Source organism: Rhinolophus sinicus, chromosome 1, assembly GCF_057876585.1.
Source record: "Rhinolophus sinicus isolate RSI-liver-muscle chromosome 1, RSI-T2T, whole genome shotgun sequence".
NCBI classification, from domain to species: domain Eukaryota; kingdom Metazoa; phylum Chordata; class Mammalia; order Chiroptera; family Rhinolophidae; genus Rhinolophus; species Rhinolophus sinicus.
The window spans coordinates 209,144,228-209,163,876 of NC_142501.1; the positions used below are offsets into that span (position 1 = coordinate 209,144,228).

A 19,649-nucleotide genomic window follows, 5' to 3' on the forward strand; every position below is an offset into this window, starting at 1 on the left:
AACTGTATTGGAACACCCTCCCCACTCACCTGATCTGGCCCCCAATGACTGCTTTCTTTATCCAAAGATAAAGGAAATATTGGAAGGAAGACATTTTGATGACATTCAGGACATCAAGGGTAATACGATGACAGCTCTGATGGCCATTCCAGAAAAAGAGTTCCCAAATTGCTTTGAAGTGTGGACAAGGCACTGGCGTTGGTGCATAGCTTCCCAAGGGGAGTACTTCGAAGGTGACCTTGGTGATATTCAGCAATGAGCTATGTAGTACTTTCTAAAGGATGAGTTTGGGAACTTAATTGTCAGAACTCTTTTGTGTGTGTGTGTGTGTGCGCGCGCGCATGTGTGTGTCTGTGTGTAAAATAGTCATGTCAACATTAGTCTGGCTCAAAGAAGTAGCCAGGGTCTTTACAATCCCTAGAAGCTTATTTTTCAAAATAAGTCTTGGTCTTGGCCTCCCAGATGATACTGGCTTTGGCTTTATCAGATAGTCAAAATGCTAGTCATTGCTTTGCTTTCTAAAAGAGGCATTCAGTAATATTACAAGAGTAAAGAGGTTAATTTCCTGTAGGAACCATTCCTTAAATGGGAGAGTGTTTTCAAACTAAGCCAAGTTAATGAAAGATTTTTAAAACTTACATGACAAATTCAAATTCTTACATTTAACTTCCAATATTTAAGATATGGAAGAGCTACTGACATCTCATCTGAAAAAATTACTCTACTTTGAGGTTCATTTGGCTTTTTTTCTTTTCTTTTCAACACATTTGCTGACCTGCCTTTAAGGTGACTTGCTTTGGTTCGGGTAAGCGGGCAGCACAGCTTCTCCAAGGAGATGATAACCCCACGCCCCTCGAAATCCTAAATCTGCTGTTAAACTACGAAATGCTGAATGAGTTTACCCACAAAACCTGCCACCTACCAGAAATGGGGAAGAGGAGGGGGCAGGGAGACCCTGCTTCATTTCAGAGCTGACGTTTGCAATGCCCCGGCACTAGCAAAAGCAGAGTGAGTTCTCCCCGCTCTTCTGGCAAATCGTCATCCACTCCTGGACGCGAAACCGAAGGGAGAGGGAGCGTTCAACGGCGACAGGGAGTGCTAGGCAGCCCGCTCCTCGCGCGGATTCCGCCTCGGGCTGCCTTTCGGCTGGCATCCCTGCTCGGCTGTGGTGCGCGCTCAAGGGGATGGCTCCCCCTGCTTCCCGGGCGGCGCAAGGAGAATCAGAGCCTAAGGTGAGTCACCTGCCGGGAAGGGAACACGCGGTGCGGACGCAAGAGGGCGGAGCGCAAGTCCCAGGGACCTCGTGGGACTGAAGAGTGAAGGAAGACGGGCTTGGGGCTTGGACCTGCCCTTTCCTAGCAGGGGTGAGCGAGTAGACCGGTTGTCCCAGGTTTGCAGCGAAGGCCGTCACCCAACCCACAGCCGGCCCCACCCTCCCAGCCGCGCGGGTTCCCTCCCCCCTTGGACTGAAACCCGAGGAGCCGCCGCGCCGGGTGGACGAGACAGACTCTTCCTGTACCTGTCAGCGGGAGCCGAGAGCCGGGCCGGGCCGGGCAGCCCTGATCGCAGAGCCGCTAGCCAGGCACCTAGCGGGCTCGACTCCGCGCCGCACCAGAGCGGGCCGGGCAGCAGTGGGCGCTCGCGATCCTCCTCTGCCCCACGCGCTGTCCCTCAGGGCCCGGCCTCCTGCGTCCCCTCCTCCTGCCCCTCCTCCTGCTCCTCCCCTCCGCGGGGCTCGTCGCGGAGCCTCCCGCCTGCAAAGTCCCTGGCGCGCGGGCAGCCACGAGCCGCCAGCACTGCCGGGTCCTTGGTTGCTCGCGCCCCTTCGTCTCGCCTGTCCCCGGACGTCCCGAAGCTCACTCCGCCGGCTGCCGTTGCTCGGAGGCGCTGCCCATGGCCCAGCCCGAGAGCCGACTTCGGACGCCGGACCCGCTGGACCGCGGCGCCCCTCAGGTGAGTGCAGAGCGTGTGGGGCGGGGGCAGCCAGGCTCGGGAGTGGCAAGACGTGGGGCGTTCGAGGTGCCCGGACCTGGCGTCCCGGACTTAAGACCAGCGCGGAGCCCAAGGTGAGTCGGAGCTGGAGCAGGTGGAGTGGAGAACAAGGAAGGAGAGACCCGGGGTTTTCCCATCCTCCTCGCCTCCTGCCTCGGCCCCTCGGTTCTGCAAGTCCCGAGACTGTTTTTGTTGTTGGTTTGTTTCTTTCTTTCTTTTTCTGGCCGGCAGTTATGCGGCTTTCTGACGCTTAGTAGGCTGGATTTTTTTTCCCCCCTAGCAGAGTCGGAGGTTCGCTCCTGCCTACCGCTTCTCCCTAGGACCGTGCGTGGCATTAGGAGCGCAGCGGGCAGCGGAGCCAGGGTACCACTTGGGCTGGGAACTGGGGAGGGAATACAGTCAGCAAAAAGTCACTTGGTCGAGGCAGCATACAGGCTGGGGAGACCTTGGTGTGATTTGCCTATGCATTTAGTTGGAGTAGAGAAGAGATGGGGCATCTGCCGAGGGGGCCGGGATGCTCGGGATGAGAGATTGAGGCGACAGGCCAAACAGTAAGTAGCCTCTTTCCCCAAAAGCCAATTCTACACGGTCCTGATTTTTCCTGTTACTTTTTACCTTTTTCATTTTTGCCTCTGTTTCTATTTCGAGCGCCGCAGATGTTTGAGGGTGTGGGGCGGCGGGGCGCCAACCCGCGGTAGCAGCCGGTAGCCCCTAGCTCAGAACAAGCGGCACCCACAAGGAGCCTGACGTCTCCAGGTGCGCTTTCTGAGCCAGGAGGCAGACCGCGCGCTGTTGCTGTTCCTTCTTCGGGCCCCACCTGCCCCTGGAGCCGGGGCGCCGGCTTCTAGAGCCCTGGCTGGGATGGAGAAGCAGCGGGAGCCGGAGCCGGGACGCAGGGCGCGGTGTGCAGGGTGTGCTGAGCTCCTCGGTGGTCGCGGCGCTGTGCGTCTTACACCCGGCAGGAGTCCGCGCTGCCTCGCATACCCAGCCCCTCTCTCGGGAGAAGGGTTGCATCCTTCCCCCCTCGGCACCCCACTTTGCAGGACCAGTCGTATCCTTGCCTTCCCTTGCGCGAGTCTCGCTCCTCCCCCAGCGTTATCCGCCGGCTATTTTTATCCATTACTTGTACCAAGATGCTTTTGGGGGGATTCTGGAGAGGCAAGTCCAAATCCACTGTCTTCGCGCTGCGCTCCCAGAAGCGGTCCCTTGCTAGCAGGGAGCAGCCGCAAGGAGCAGCCGAGGGATCCAGCAGGAGCGCAGTGCGCCCCCTCCTCCTCTGGAAGCCAGGGGTCTGGAAACTTGGGTACCGACGGCTCGACTGCGCCGCCCGCCGCTCGCCGGGGGAGCCAGTCCCCGGATGAGTTCCCAGCACCCGGGCGCCGGTACTCCGCCGGCTTCTGTGGCTGCAGCCTGTGCGCTCGCAGGATCCATTCGGTCCCACCCGTGCGTTCTCCCTTTGCAGGCAAATCTCACCTTGTTTTGTTGAAACGCAGTTACCAACTTCCACTCAAGGGTTAATTCCAGGAATTCCATCTTTAAAAAAAAAAAAAAAAGGAGGGGGAAATAACCCAACTTCTGCCTCCCTGCATTTCTATAGCCCATCTTCTGGCGTTGGGAATTCTGATTTTGCTTTCTGCGTTTTCAGTAACAATTGGGAACAATTGCAATAAGCCTGACCTAGTGAAATTCCAGGAGACGAACGCTTCAGCTGCAAATCCCCTAGTTACTCTTCCTATTTCCAGTGCTTAGATGTTTTCTTCCCCTAGGATTGCAGAAATAACGTATTGAAATGGACCGTTGTGTTATGTAAGGTTTTCTCCAGCTCTAGGCAGAGAAAGATCATCTTCCAAAGGAGCCTTTCCCAGAGGCAGTGGGTCCCTCTAACTCAGCCAAGTTTGACAAGGGTGACAACTTTGTGACTATTCTTAATTGGAAACAATGAAGACAGTAGCATCCAATGAGGATTCCTTCCTGAGGCTTCTTGAGCCTTTTCCTGGCTGCAGATCCAGGCGGACGCTGCCTAGTGTGCAATGCATTGTAACTTTAAGATGGGAGGTCTTTTTCTTTGCTGTTTTTTTTTGCTTGGGAAACTGGTGAGAAAGTGGTACTTTGAACTTGAAAATGAGATCAGGAAAAACCCAGGGCTCTTAGCCCAGTTGTTGGTGTCCCTAGTATGAAACTGCACGTCCTGTGGTCTAAAGTAGTGCTTTGAACAGTGCAGACGTCCAGAAACCTTTTACTTGGGCTCTATAATATAGTTGGGGCTTGTGCTTTTGTTGTCCAAAGGAGAAATTCTCTTCCTGGAAAAGTCCCCAGAGCTCTTTGAAAGGAAAAGCAAAGTGGAAGCTTTCCTTGAATTAAAAGTTGATAGTGACTATTAAGGGGCTAGGAAAATGGACTGGCTGGTGTCTGAGTGCGTGGTCGGGGCCCACTGCCTTTCCCAGCCCACGGTTTCCACCCCCACTGACACATACCTGCCGTGAGTACTGACTGACTCATGTTCTTTCTATTGAGGCTAGATTTTGAGGGGAGGGACAGTAAAACACATTGATGTCCTGATGGAACTGAGTCTGTCGCAGGGTCAGGGCATAGACACCGCGTTCTGGGGTGTACCTTTAAACCAGTGTCTGCGTGAGAGAGTCTTGGAGGTAGGTGGGAAATGTAGTCTCTTTCCAGCTATTGTGGAAAGCCGTCATTTTCCAGCTGGTGTTGGAAAAGACCCGGTTGTTCCCCATCACTCTGGCGTAAATATCTTCCTTCAAACCCCACTAGTGACCCAGTGCTTTCTAGCTTGGCTGCCCCTTTCCAGTGGGGCAGTGGCAAGAGTGCTAGCTGGATGTGGAGGCAGCTTCTTTCCCCAGCACCTTAGACAAATGATTTCCCCTGTCTGAGCATCCTAGTCTTCCTCTGCAACATAGAAACTGAAAGATTATCATGAGAAAGTGAGAAAGTGTATGTGAAGAGCATTTTGGCAATTCTAAAACACTGATGAGAATGTACAGGGTTACTTAATTTGCCTTTCCTGCAAATTTTACTTTGTCTATTTTAATGTTAATTGAAATTATAGTCTGTGTGTGTCTGTGTGAATTACATAGGCTGGACATCTGACGAGGGAGAGAATTTCATGTAGTGGATCTCCTTGTGATCACTCCACCTAAAATCCACCAGCATCAGGCCTCACTGCTCAGAATCATTCGTTTCTTCTTTTTAGAGTTAACTTTTTGCAGAGTTAAATATTTCAGAGTTGTTGTTTTTTGTTTGTTTGTTTGTTTTTTCTTTTGAGCTTAATGCAGTTCATATGTTTTAAGACAATATGTTTTTGGAGGAAGGGCCCTGCTAATTGGTTAATCAAAAAAGAAGGAAAGTTGCAGATGATGTATCAGTTGGGGAGAAGTGATACATGATAGTTTCAGGAGACAACCTGGGTCTCCCTTGTCTAAATCCATCCTCAGCATAAAGCACTGGCTCTCTCTTGCATTTCTGTCATTGCTCAAAATTTGTTCCCAGAACATAACTAAGTGCCTGGCACTTAATAGATGCTTATCATTGTTTCTGAAATCACGAACGAATGATTGAACTGAATCTTCACAGCCCTATGCTGTGCACAGGCAGATGGCACCCTTTCTATTTTAAAGAGTTGGAATATGCAGATGAGAAAAGTTAATGAATTGTCTGAAGGTACAAAGGATTCCTGATTGGAGTTCAGGTCCGTCTGTTCTCATTCCACTCTGCCGTGCTGGTCCTCTCCCTCCCACCACCACTGAGAATCCTCCGAACCCACGTGGACTCTTTCATTTTGAAAGGCAACCAGTAACCAAACAGCCTACTTATGCTGCGGGACAACCTTTCTGTCACGGAGGGACTGTGTTTTTTGGGGGGGCTCCTTCTCCCTGTCTATATCTCTGAGCATCGAACTAGAGCTCAGTCGATGATAGATGATCCCACCTGAGACCGAGCTAAAGGACACAAGGACAGTGGAGAGTTCACTTAGCACCACGGGTCATGAAGCCAGAGGCATGTGCAGCAGCATGGTTGTCCCAGGAGGCCCCAGGGGTGCAGTTCCCATGGCGTGATTCTGACGTGTTCTCTGCTGCCTAGGTTCCCATTAGTCCTTCTCATGTCCCAAGCCTGGCCTTTCAGCTTCTCATCAGTTCCTAGCGATAACCCATAATCTCCAGGTAAATCCCCTTTCTCTCCCAGTTAGTCTGAACTGTAACCAGCTGGTGCACAGCCTCTCAAGATTCATCCCCGGGCCTGCCTCCGGCATGAAGCATTCTCAGATTCCTCTACCCACAGGGGATTACGCGCATCGCTTTTTTAGGCCGTTAGAATAATACTTTCTGGGCCATAATTTGTCAATAGTTATGTGGAACCATGAGAGTTCTAGAAAAATGAATCCATTCTTCTTCCAAGGAATAGCCTGAACATAACAGAAATAGATCGCAATGGGCATCTTTTCTTTACTTTTTTTTTTTTTTTCCCCCCTCCAGGTTGCATGCTTTTTGGTAGCTTTCCAGCAGGGGTCGCAAACTCAAATGGGTTCAGTAGCCGGGCAAGTTACTGCCTTGGAAACAGGCCCTGGGCCTGTGCCTGGTGCAGGGAGCCCTGTAGCTCTGACCTAGCACAGGAGTTGCCAATGGGACCTCAGGCCCAGTCTAGCGAGATCTGGGGTTTTTTTTCTTGTTTTTCTTTTTCAAGATAGACTGTAAGTTTACAATTTTGTATAGAATCTACTGACTTTTAAGTGCCAGCAGCTAATTCAGTGTTTGTAAGTCGTACCACATGGGCCAAACAAAACACTTCTGTGGGTAGGCCTCATAGCTGCCCCACAGGCCTGCAGTTTATGATCTCTGGGAACAGAAACGAAATTGACTGCGATATGACAGGCAATGATATCAGTTACCCAGAGTTTTGAGGCAAGGGCCTATCTGCAGCCGAGGGTAGACATCGTCCGGTGAATGAACCGTCGCGTGTGCGGAATATTTGCTTGTGCTGTTCCTTTCCCTGGTCGTCACGAGTGGTTACAATGTGCACAGGTGTTCTTTTAGCCCATTTCTTGAGTTCCACGTGACGCTGTGCTCACTGGTGACGTGAAACGGAGTGCAGCAGATGGAAGTCCCTAGGCCTGCGCTTGTCTTCTAGTGGAGGAGACAGATAAAAGGGACACAGATAAGTGAACGCTATCCTGGGATAGATGGTGGTGCCAAGGATCATAATAAGTCAGAGGAAACTCACATGCAATGCCGGGTGCCGGGAGAAAACCCTCGCGAGCTAGCCAGGGACCTGCACGTTCAGTCTGGGGTTCAACATGACCAAAGTCAAGTTTCATTGTCCAACGTAAAAGCTTTATGGATGTTGGAGTTTGGACCCTTGATTATATTCTGGGTATTGCTATTGTGGGTAAAGCCCTGATAACAGACCACACTCTTAATTTTAATGAAACTGACGATTGAGCACGGTTAGTGGGTGCCCACCATGTGCCAGGTACTAGATTAAGTGCTAGAATATATTAATGAGCAAAAACCAGTCGAGGGCCACTCCTCGAGGAAATGATAGACCAGCATGGTAGACATTAATGCATGATCATGAAAGAGTAGATAATTAAAGTGAGCAAGGAGAGTGGGAAGGATGTTTTAATTGTTGAGACTTGACGCTCAGAACGCTGACATTCAGCATCTTTTTAATCGAGCATCTGACATGTGCCCGGAACAGTTTAAGTCTGCTGGACCCACTTGAAGCTGGGACCCCCATCCTCAGTGAAGAATTTTTGAAGCTTTAATTTCTTTGCCTGGCAAAGACGTTGAGTAGTACTACAAAGTTTCATTTTTGTATTGCAAAAACCAAGTATTTTAAAACTGTGTTCTGTGTGTGAAATGTCCTTGTGCCCTTGAAACTCTAATGCATCTTGTGTCAGATCTACCCCAGCTTTGCTATTGAGTGCTGTGGGGGGCAGTTGTGCAGAAGAAAACAATAGTTCTTGTTCTTGGGGAACTTACAGTGTAGTACGGCAGTCAGATAAATTGGCATGGTTTCCCATGCGAGGGGATAGAAGCATCGTGTTTGGTCCTCTGCCTGTGTCATTAGGCTGGCCTTCCCTTGAGAACACATCTCGTCCAATCTCCCATTTCTTTCTTCCATTGCAGTACTTTCTTATCCCACAGCGGGGTTTTGTAGCAATAACATCTACGAGTGCCCAGAGTCATCTTGTTACTTCCTGGGCTCCCTTCCTTCTATTTCTCACTCCCCCATCAGACTGTGTGCCCTAAGAGACAGAAGGCATTTGGAGGCAGATGTTTGCTTCTCCCACCAGTTTCTGGAACGCTGGGTCTGGTGCCAAATAGTTGCTCAGAAAATAAACAAGAGGCAGCATTTCTGCCTGGAGGGCATGTGGGAAGGCTTCACGGGGGAGAAATATTCAAGGAAAGAGCGAGGCAAGGAAAGAAGAGCCCACAAAGCAGGGTCACGCATAGTGGAACTCTGTGCAGCCCCCAAGCCCTTATCGCGAAGTCACTTGCCTGTTTTAGGGATTCCCAGTGTGGATGGCCCAGGTGAATAACTGGCAGGTTAAGGACCACAAACCCTTCCCTAAGTAGATCCTGGGCCGTGCAAATGCACCCTGCTATGAAAAGAGTGAAACCAATTAAAGAAGAATATACATATAAAGGGAAACATAGGGGCAACAAAAAGAATGAAAATGATGATTCCTTACTTTTATGTTGTGCAATCATACCCACTGCGTCCTTTTTCTCCTGTACCCAGTCCTTCAAGGAAGATGGGAGCTCTGCATCTTCATTTTACCTTTAAGGACACTGAGGTCTGGACGTGAGCATCATTGCTTAGACCCTAAGAATGGAGGCGCAGGCCTGGGGTGGGGTCCTGGCCTGATTCTCCACCTGCACGGAGCGATGGTTCAAGGTGGAGACTTCATGCGTCCCTGAAGGGCTGAGTGGCCCACATTTTCTATAAGCAAAGGAATATATTTAGATTGAAAACATTTACGTCTGTCTCCTTTTGTTCGTCAAGAATGTCCATTTCAGCACTTTCCGGGATGCATTTTGTGTCTTGTTGAATTTCCCCTAGAATTCCTGCAGATGAGGTTCACTGTGCAGTAGGTGCTTTTATGTAAATGTCCTCACTCTCTAGTTTAGGAGAGTAAATCAGAGTCCTGTATCAGGAGTTAAAATACAGACGGAGAAAGGTGATTGCAGACGCAGCTGAACTGAAAAGCCAAGCTCGCCTAGCTGTGCTCAGAAAAATAAATGCTTCAGTGGCACGGAGGGAAGTGGCTGGGCGCCTGCTCTGCAAAACTGGCTCGCACTTTGCTTAAATTACGTCTTAAACCAGATTTTCCCCAGCGTCCTGGATAGGAAGGAAGGAGAAGGTGTCAATTACAGATTTCCGGGATTAGATTTTGGAGTTATTCTTGTGGTGGAAAGAGCAAGGCTTTTGAAGTCACATCTGTTTGAATTTCTGATCTCCTGCTTACTGATTGTATCGTCCTGAGAAATAGACAATTTTTCTGGGCCTCAGGTTTTTTTCCTACATTCTAATGAGGATTAAAGGAACTTGCCAGTATAAAATGCCTAGCATGATGCTCGAAAAACCGTGTCTTCTTCTTGTGTGGAGTTGCTGGATTTACCCAATAAAAATACAGGACACCCAGTTAAATCTGAATTTCAGATAAACAGCATAGACTATTTTAATATAGGTATATCCCAGACACTACATATTAAAAATTTATTTGTTTCTCTGAAGTTTAAATTTAACTGGAAGTCCTATATTTTATTAAACATCCCTATTTTTGTGGTGACAGTTCTGAGCGATTATTTGGGTGAAAGTTCTAGAAAGCTAGGAAGTTACGGAAGGGAGAGTCCAGTAATCTTGAAGGTGAAATGACTTAGCCAGGGTGTGGTACACGGAGCAAAGGAAGGGTGGTTTGCTCTGCTGAGCAAAGTAACGGATCACACCGAGGCAAGCTTGCTCGTTTGCTGAAAGAAGCAAAAGAATTGTGGACCAGTGCATTTAATAAGTGAGCCACATTCTCTCCCATGCTGCAAAGGCAGGCAGAGATTATTCCTAACACCCTTTGGGAGGAAGGTATTTCAAACCCAGGAGGCCACCAGGTCAGTGGTCAGCCCGCTAACAGTGCGCCTTATTCAACACCAGTGGACCTCGGAGCTCGTTGCTGTAGGGCTGGGCTTGGAAAGACTCCGCTCACACAAGGGCTCCACTGAGTACACTGAAGGGGCACCTTGTGCTCTGAAAACTCACACCTGCAATGGCTCCCTCCTCCAAGGCCAGTAAAACTGTTAGAGAGCCTTTCAGACTCCCTCCTCCCAAGGAGATGACCTCACGTTATAAACTGAGTCCCAGACCTCCCCTCGGATGGCTGGAGGGTGTTGTTCTGAAGAAATGTCCCATTTCCATTTCAGGTAATAACCTGGTGAGGAACTAAATTAATAATGCCTTTGTTGCATGTGGACTTTCCAAAGCAGGGTTTTACGCTTTCTTCCATAGTGAGATATGGCTCATGCCAAAGTAACCAGTTTCTGTTGCATATAATATTACTAGCTCCTCGCTTAACGTGAGCTACTTCTAGCAGTGTATTTGTACAGAATATGGACCAGAAATAAGGTGAAACTGCCTAGTGGTTGGCATGCAGGCTTAACCAGCCAGAGAGTCCACTTTGCTACTTCTCAGCCAGGCAGGAGGAGGTGAGTTGCTTCTCATTGCTGAGCCTCAGTTTCCACATCTGCAACATGGGCATAATTAAAATTATAACAGAGGACTGCCTAATGCACATTAAACCAAATAAGTTATGTCCAGCATTTACACAATGCCTCCCTCATAATCAGCATTTAAAAAAAATGATCCTATTAATAAGATGACTAAAGAAAGCAATGCAGCCTTCTAGATTACAAACTCAACGTCATGTCTCAGAGACCATAGACTGAATCTCATGCTGCATATTTCTGGGAGGGTGTCTGAGTCTTTTGCCCTTTGTTTCTTGAGTCCTACATCATATAATTCAAGCAAACCTTATGATTTCATTTTCTGGGCCAACAGATTAGAAGCGGCGATATAGAAAAGATATGGCAGGAGCTGGTAGGGAAAGACACAGAAAAAGTACAGAGAGAGAAAAGGAGAGATGGAGAGAACCCAGGGAAGAGAAGAAAACAGAAAAGAAGACAGAGCAGGAAAACTTAAAAGCAGGCCGAAGGATTTGAAGAACGTGACCATCCTGTGACATTCTGTAGCGGGGTCATCTCCCAGAGTCCCTGGTTAAATCCCGATGCTGGCATTTAGGTACATGCCACACCCTCTCCCTTTGCCATGGCTTCTCGGGAACCCAACTCAATGCCCATGACCTTGAAGGAAGGACACAAAGACAGCAATGGTGCATCTGAAAGAATATGGAATGTGATATAAACAGTGTTCTTGGATGGCACAAAATCACAGATAAAAACTGAAGACGAGGGAACCGAGTGCCATCTTGTGGAGGGATCGGTTATGGTGCCCTTCCTCCTCCTCCTCCTCCTCCCAGGAGTTTGTTTCTTCTGATTTGGTTTTACATTTCCATTTATTGATCGTCGACTCTTACTTCAGAAAGTTTCGGGGTGCCACCTCTTCTGCCCACCCCCCACCCCGTCTCTAAGCCCCATCTTCACGCACAGGAACCCACCATTTGTGGGGGATGGCTCCACTGCCGCAGCCGTCCTTCCAGGCTGGGACCAGGACAGTTTGCAGTTCCTGGTGACTCAGCACAGAGCATGTGCCCTGCTCTAAAAGGCACTGTATTATTTGAGGTATTTGATGTGGGGGAGGCGATTTTGTTTTTCCGGACCTTGGTGGATTTACCTGTTAAATGGAATTATACTTCCTTGTGAACATTTACAGTGAGAATCACATTGTATAATGTACATCAAACACCTATTTGAGAGCCTGGGACTGAGTGCGTGTCTGTAACGGGGCGCTTAGTAGTAATCATTAGCGTTTCTTCCTGACAAGCCTGATTTTGTTTGAAAAGCAGATCAAGACTGCCATTGAGGTCCTGCCATTGAGGTATCGTCATCCAGCCCTCCCGGCCCACCTGGCTGATGCCCGCCCAGGCGGTGAGAGGGCCCTGGTGACCCACGCAGCCTCCCTTCTCTCTGCTCTCACTTAGGTCAGGGTCTCTTTTTTCTTTAATCAGGAAAGGAAATCTTTCTCAAAAGCCTGCACGATATTCCCCTGTGAGCCCCATTAGCCCAAAATGTGGTCACATGCCCACAGCCCAAAACTACAGAAAAGGAAACTGAGTCACACGGGTAGTTGAAACAGTGGAAGAGGGTGATTAATACAGTCACCCTGAATTGATTTCTCTTGCCTTTAAGGAACTATTTCCACGCGTTTCACCACTACATTTGGTGATTGATCCCGTCCGCTTCATATGGTCTCTTTTATTGCTGTCTTCAGCTAAACTCCAAATCTGGCATTCTTCTGGTTTTGCTTTTTTTTTTTTTTCCCTTTCCCAGTTTCGTGATTTTTGCAGTCATTTGCAATCTGCAGTATTTCTCTATTTTAATCTCTCCCCCTGACCTGAGCAAACTTTGCAAAACATAATCAGGTCTCTGCCCTGTCCCCTGGTGCAGGTGTCCCACGGATCTCCATTATTTACAGAATTAGCGGTAAGTGCAGGGTTTTCGACCCAGGAATAGATCTAGGCCCAGATACGTCACTTCAGATCTCAGGAAACCTCGTGTACTCTTCATGGTTCTTAGTTATGTATTTTATACACTTATTAATTTAATGTTTAATCTGTTGTGGTAGGTTACATTGTAGGAGGATGGGACGTAGTCTAGAGTGCCCAAACCTGGATCAAACCTGAAGAATGCCTGGCGGACAGTTGGCACCCAAGAAATAATTGTTGAATGAAATAAACTAAGGACCCGGTATTCTCTGTTTCATAGGATTAAATGTGGTGGGGCATACAGAGCATTTAACACACGTGGGGGTGCTCAAAGCTGGCTCTTCTTTGGCTGTTTGGTTTTTCAGGTCCTTCGGGCTGGCAGCCACATTCTCATCTTTCCGTCCCCATCCTCTGTTCTGTACACACACGTCATGGTCTGACCTCACGCCCGCCGCCCAGTGTTCCTCAGATAAACCAGCAATGTGGACAGTGCCATCCTGGGCACATGCCGTTCCCTTCGCCTTGACTCCCTGCCATCCTGTTCCCTTTCTCATCAGGTTTAGACTGTGTCATTCTTCCAGGGTTTTCTGGGATGCTCTCCCAGTACCTCCTCCCATCCCATAATAAATGCTCGTGTGTGTGGTGGCGCCATGGATCTCTCTCTTCCGGGCAGTAATGGGGTGGTACTTTCCTTCCTATGTGAAGGACAGCCTGGCCCTGTGACTTGCTGCGGGCTGTGAAAGTGAAAGTGTGGCCCATGTGGCCTGGAGCTGTAAGAGCCACTTCTGCTTTGTGCATTCTCTCTTCCCCTCCGGCCTGGTGTCCTGCACTATCCCAGACAGCAGGTGTTCGGTTCTGTCTCTGAGGGACTCAAGTGAGCAGAGTCCTGCCACCAACCCATGTGGGACAGGCAGCCAAGGGGAGGAGGCACTGGATGTGTGTGTGTAGCTCAGCTGAGCCCAGCCTGGCTGGGGTGAGACACTGCTCCTGCAGTTGTCCTGGAGTGCTCCTTACCGCACAGGTGACATTGTTGGGGTTGCTTGCTGGCTTGGCTACATCCCTCAGGAAACAACTCCCCCGAGAGTAGGACAAACCACTGCTCCGGGAGCTTCCCCGGGCCTGATTCAGGATATTAGAGCACGACTGCCCAGTGAAATGTGGATTTAGGTGGTGAGAGGGGCAGAGGGTCTCCCTATAAATCTAAGCATTTGAAGGAAAATTATGGAAAGCTGACCCAGAAATCTCCCACAATTCTGGGAGCTGGGAAGTGAAACTCCCATTATTATAAATAGAAATATCAGTGTTTGATGGGAGGAGAATGATTTGTTTCAGGTTTCTTGAGCTCAGATGTGCAGGTGTCCTTTGTCACCCCACAAAAGAATGAAAGGGACCTGAGAAAATATCCTCTGGGTCAAGTCAAAGCCACCTGGCACTCTGCTTTCCAAACTCGTGGCGGCCCTGTGAGCACCAGTTCCCCCCACCCCGCAGGCCCCTGTGCCAGGGACACGGCCAGACTGGTCATCTCAGAGGGGGGCCTGCCTTGGCTGCTTCTGATCCCCAGGCCCTGTTCCGTGCCACTCAGGTTCTAGCTGAAGCAGCGGGAGGGCTCTGCTTGGCGTGCAGCCACGTGTGGGGTTCTGGTTCCACAGGCCACCAGGCCCTGCTGAGTTAAGCAGTCCCGAGTGTTCAGAATTGCTTTCACCTGCTGCCTTTTCGTACTTGAATAGTTCTTTACGATCCTCTGCTAACGATGGTACAAAGGCTAATTATCGCGTAAGAGTTGTCTTCCGAAAATACTCGATGCAGAGCCACTTTGTGCTATGCATTCTGCTTTCTTTTTTTTTTCTTTTTCTTTTTTTATTTGTCATCTAGCTCTCTGCATAACTCTGATACTCAAAATGTTCTGCTTTCTATGAAGAATGCTTTTTTTCTTACTCATCAGTGTTTGGAATGGTGCAGTTTCTTTCTTATCACAATTATTTAAGCAGGCTAGTTGTTATGAAATCTAAATCATTGCTGTGATTGTCCTTTTATTTTTCTCCTAAAGATAATAAAATCAGGTTGATTGAGCTAATATTATTGAGCTCCTATTGTGTCAGGTGGGCTGAGGTTTTTGTGTTGCTGTTTTTCTTGTACTATTTAATTAATTCCTACAGCCACTAACATGGTAGGAAGCGTTCCCTTTCTTTGGATGGGGAAACTGAGGCTCAGAGAGGAAAGCAGCTTTTTTATGGGCAAGTAACTAAGCCAAGATTTAAACCCCAGGAGAGCTGAACTCACTTGCTTTAATCTCCCCACACCATTCCATTGATTTCTGTGTTTTCCTGTCTATATACTATATATAGGCTGGACTTCAGTGAAGAGTGTTGAACTTGGCTTTTGTCCTCACCAGACCTCTGAATGTTTCTCAAGCGTCTTCTCCGTGAAGTATGTCGCTAACTTCCTCTTCTGGCCTTGTTTAAGTTGCTAAAATAGTGTTTATTCCATAGCCTCCTTCAACTCATCAGGCAGGAAGTATTTGCTTCCACATCCACCTTTCCCCTTCCACAGTAGGCCCCGTGGGGGCTGTAAGGGGGCCGTCTTCTTCCTGCATCTCTGGATAGTGCTTGGAAGAGGACCTGCACACAGGCGGTCTGGTGTCTGCCCTGGGCGAACGACACATACTCCTGGGTGGTGCCTGAGGGGTGAAGGCAGACAATAATTACAAGAAGAAATCTTCTTGGAATTCAATTTAATGACTCACTGTACTGAACATCTTTCTCCCTATAAATCTAAGCATTTGAAGGAAAATTATGGAAAGCTGACCCACAAATCTCAGTGCCGTCTTCAAAGCCTCATTTAAATTGAAGCATCATTCGTTGGCCAAACCTGCTCCTTTTCCGTGGCTGGACACTAAGGAGCCGGCTGGGGTAGGTCTGGGGCCAGTCTGGAGTACAAAGCCCAGCTGTGTGTTCACACCCGCTGCTGGGGGAGTGACGGTAGTTGGCAAAGGACAGAAACAGTGCAACTGCAGTCAGTTTTATTCTTTATACCTCAGGAAGCTCATCATCATGGAAGCGTCATATGAGCTGACAAATTGCAGGACCTCAAGGTGTGTGTGAGCTTCATTAGTGTGTCAGTGACCTTGAGAGGGTATGAGAGTGGCAGGAAGTCTGGAAAACTTACTGCAGCATCAGAGCTATCACACACGTGCACCCACAGACACGTGTGCTCCCACACGTTTTATGCGACAGTTTCCTTTCTGGAGGAACTGGAAAGGGTCCTACATAAGTGAACTCGACTAAGGTCCCATCCCAACCCAACTGATACCACAAGAGAAGTAGCAATGCAGAAAATGATGTGCAGACTTGTTTGTCCTTCACTTCCTCCCCCAGCGCCTTTGCTTTTCCCTCTTGTTCCCTCAGAGTTGGGGGAAGAAATACAGTTATGGGGACATGATAACTCATTCCCATACCACTTTTCTTCGATTTCCAAACACAAATCGTTTCTAAATATAGCTCTGTTACAATTCTTCTTATCTCTTGACATGTTAATATGACCAAAACAACTTTGTATGGTGTATGTATATTGTGAGCTATGTATGGATATACGTATATGTCTTACCTATGAATCGTTCTGCCCTGCTAATAAGCAGCCTTCCCTTACTCTCTCACAGCCCTAACTCCAACTCAGTCATCACAGTTTTTAGCCTCCCCCACTTCATTTGCCCCCAATACACCCTGCACCCCTGTGTATCCCTGAGATGTTTGAGGGAAGGGACAGAATGCCAGCTTTTTCCTCCAATTTCCCAGTGCTTGATATACAGCAAATCTATTTAGGTCTTGGCTGACTTGTGGGGACTCTGGGCAGACTGAAAATCTGGTTACTAGTCTTTAAAGACATCCTGCTAGTCTTTAAAGCCAGAGTCTTCATTTATTTAGGGAGAGGCTGAGTGTTACGTTTTTTAAAAATCAAGAAGCTGGTCCCCTGGGGCAGCTCTCTGTCCTTCTCTGTTGTTTTGAGCAATTCTGCTCCCTCCCAAACTTACATACCTCATTGAATCAAGCAAAAACCCTAGAGCAAACTGCCTCCATCCGGCCTAGAAGGTCATTAAGGGGACCCTTTCAGGTCGGGCAAGAGGAAGTCAATCGTATCCCACCACATACAACCTCTCTGCCCCCACCCCAGACGGAAAGTCATCTTCCAATTGTATATGTTACTGTTAATGGAGAAGCTTTGTACAAAATGCTGTGTGTCTTCCTCTTGTTTTGTTCCAGTGATGACTCAGCATCTTTAATAGATTGTTCCCTATTCTAGCCAGTCTACTTCTTAATCAGGTCCTAGGTTCAATTAATAGTCATTGAATGACGCTGGCTACTCACCTTAATAGAACCAGAGTAGAAAGTGCAGTTGGGAGACCTGACTCAAAGCAACTGCCTTTCCTATAGAAGCTGTTTTATTTCCCCTTGTCAGAAAGACCTCAGCTGTGTAGAGATGCTGTATATTATGCTACCTTTAACCCATGAAATGTTAGACTGAGGCTGGCACAAGTGAAAAAATTGTATGGCTTACTTTTCACAGTAATGGTTTTGTTTGGAATTTTGGATAATGGTATCTTGCCATGACAGATAAGGGTGTTTCTTAATTCTTTAAAGCCTTCACATTTTAGATATGAGGGCAAGTGATGTTAGCATGTATGACGCAGTTGTTTCCCTTTGTAAAGGCAGCTTAGAGCATTTCTGCAGCTTGGCCAAGGTCACACAGAAGTCAGGGCAGGACTCGGGACTAGACCCCAGCTCCCGTCTCCCAGCTTAGCAGCCTGTTCACTCTTATGCACTGGCCCTTCCCAGCAAAAAAAACTGTGGAGATGCAGTGTGTGTACTGAAATGATCTGTGTTAGCGGTACCGGTTACCTGAATGCAACCTTTATCAGCTACAACAAAAGACGGAGACCCGGCAGTGATGATGATGGTGGGTGTTTTCTATACGCCAGGCCCTCTTTTTAGCACCTCATGTAGTCATAGCTCCTTTAATTCTCATGACAATCATACAAAGTCGGTTCTATTACCATCCCTACATTTTAGGTGCGTAAGCAAGGCACACGGAGGTCACATGACTTGCTGGAGGGAATAAGAGATGGAGCCAGGATCCGAGTTCATGTTCTTCACCAGCCCCCCACTGAGCTCTTGTTATTCATCTTGATGATTCCTGAATGTGGCCCCTGCTGCCTAGTTGTTTCAAATATTTTAAGTAATAATAAATAAATAATATTGTAAAAGTATGGAATATAAATCATTTGGCATCGGCACTCACAAAGAATGAATGGTCAGGCTGGAGATGCTGTCGCTCAACATACAGTAACATATTTAATCTGAAGATACTGCAGTTATAACATGAGTTAACAAGGGATCACAGAGAAGGTTGTGTCATGTGAAAGATCTAGATGTTATTCTGAACAGATTTAGGAGCATTGAAAGATTTTAAGGCGTGAAACAATAAGGCAGGCACTCCCTGTTTAAAGTAAATCCATTATAGATAAGTTAAAGGTCAAATCAGGGGGAAGTGAAATACTAATTCATTTCTGGAACCTGGAGCTAAAGAATAAAGGAATCTTCAACTTAGTGTTTTTAATTTTTTTCAAGTAAGGGACTAGGGAAATCACCCTCCGGTGTGTATGTGTGTGGGGTGGGGAAAAGCTGCTGCTTTGCCCGGTGCTGTCACATGAACAGTGACAGTTTAATTCAGAAAAGGAAAAAATATGGGCAATGTGAAATCAAAACCAGCCATGGCACCACATTGTTTCCATGGCTGTTTCCTGTCAGCTCCCTGCAGGCAGGGACGTGTTAGTCGCTGTCCCACCCCTGGTGTGTTTCACGCTGCGTGTCAGCGCTAAGTGCTTACTTAAATGTCTGTTTTTAAATGATCAGGTTAAACCAAGGACATGCATAACGAAAAGGAAAAGCGAAAACAAGCTCTTAGGCCAAACCCCAGCAGCGGTTCCACGATTTTCCATTGACTTGCCCCGATTCTGAGCCTGTAAGTGGCGAGGCTGGGATTCAAGTTCAGTAGTTTATGCTTCATCCCATTGCTATGGGTCCTTTCCCTCCGCTGTGTTTCTTTTCCTTTTTTTTTTTTCTTTTCAGCCATCCCCCGTGCCCCTCCCCTTTGACAATCATCAGCTTGTTTTCTGTATCTATGGGTCTGTTTTTGTTTTATTTAGTTTATTCATGTATTTTGTTTTTTCAGATTCCACATATAAGTGAGATCAGATGGTATTTGTCTTTGTCTGACTCATTTCACTTAGCATAATACCATCTAGATCCATCCATGTTCTCGTAAATGGGAAGATTTCATTCTTTCTTATGGCAGAGTAATATTCCATTGCATAAATGTACCACATCTTCTCAATCCAGTCGTCTATTGATGGGCACTTAGGTTGCTTCCATATCTTGGCTATTGTGAATAACGCCACAATGAACATAGGGGTGCATGCACATGTCTTTTCAAATTAGTGTTTTTGTTTTCTTCGGATAGATACCCAGAAGTGGTATTGCTGGTTTGTATGGTAGATCTATTTTGAATTTTTTGAGTAATCTCCATGTTATTTTCCACAGTGGCTGCACCAATTAACAATCCCACCAACACTGTGTTAGGGTTCCCTTTTCTCCACATCCTGCCAGCACTTGTTACTGATTGATTTTTTGATAACAGCCATTCTGACAGGCTACTGTGTACCTGAATCCCAAGTCCTGTCCCTGCTGGCCTGTGCAGCCTCATGTGCTCTGCTGTGTCCCATAGACTCTACTCCAGTGCCAAGTCTCCACACTCGCACAGCACTTCACCTGCTGCAGACTCTACCAGCATGTACGCCCCTGTGGGACTTCCTGCCCCAAAGACCCCAAGTCTCCTCTACATCATGCCCAAACATGGATGGCCTGTTCCAGAGAATCGCCCCAGGCCCTCTGTGCTCCTCTACCAGCTCCGTTTCTCTCCCCTGGGCTCTCCTGCA

The 19,649-nt window shown here is 47.9% G+C and overlaps 1 protein-coding gene across 3 annotated transcripts in view; it reads left to right on the forward strand.

Annotated features, from left to right (window-relative positions):
* Positions 1 to 1,299: 1,299 nt before the first annotated feature.
* The window catches only part of HS3ST1 (heparan sulfate-glucosamine 3-sulfotransferase 1), a 30,122-nt gene continuing 11,772 nt past the window's right edge, over positions 1,300 to 19,649 (forward strand). Inside the window, exon 1 of one of the 3 annotated variants that reach the window (XM_019740863.3) lies at positions 1,300 to 1,953. The gene's annotated coding sequence lies outside the window, so the exon portion shown is untranslated. Of the gene's footprint in view, positions 2,067 to 2,199; positions 2,544 to 19,649 lie in introns of those variants that run through there. The other 2 variants (XM_074321403.2, XM_074321401.2) reach the window with 2 other exon arrangements.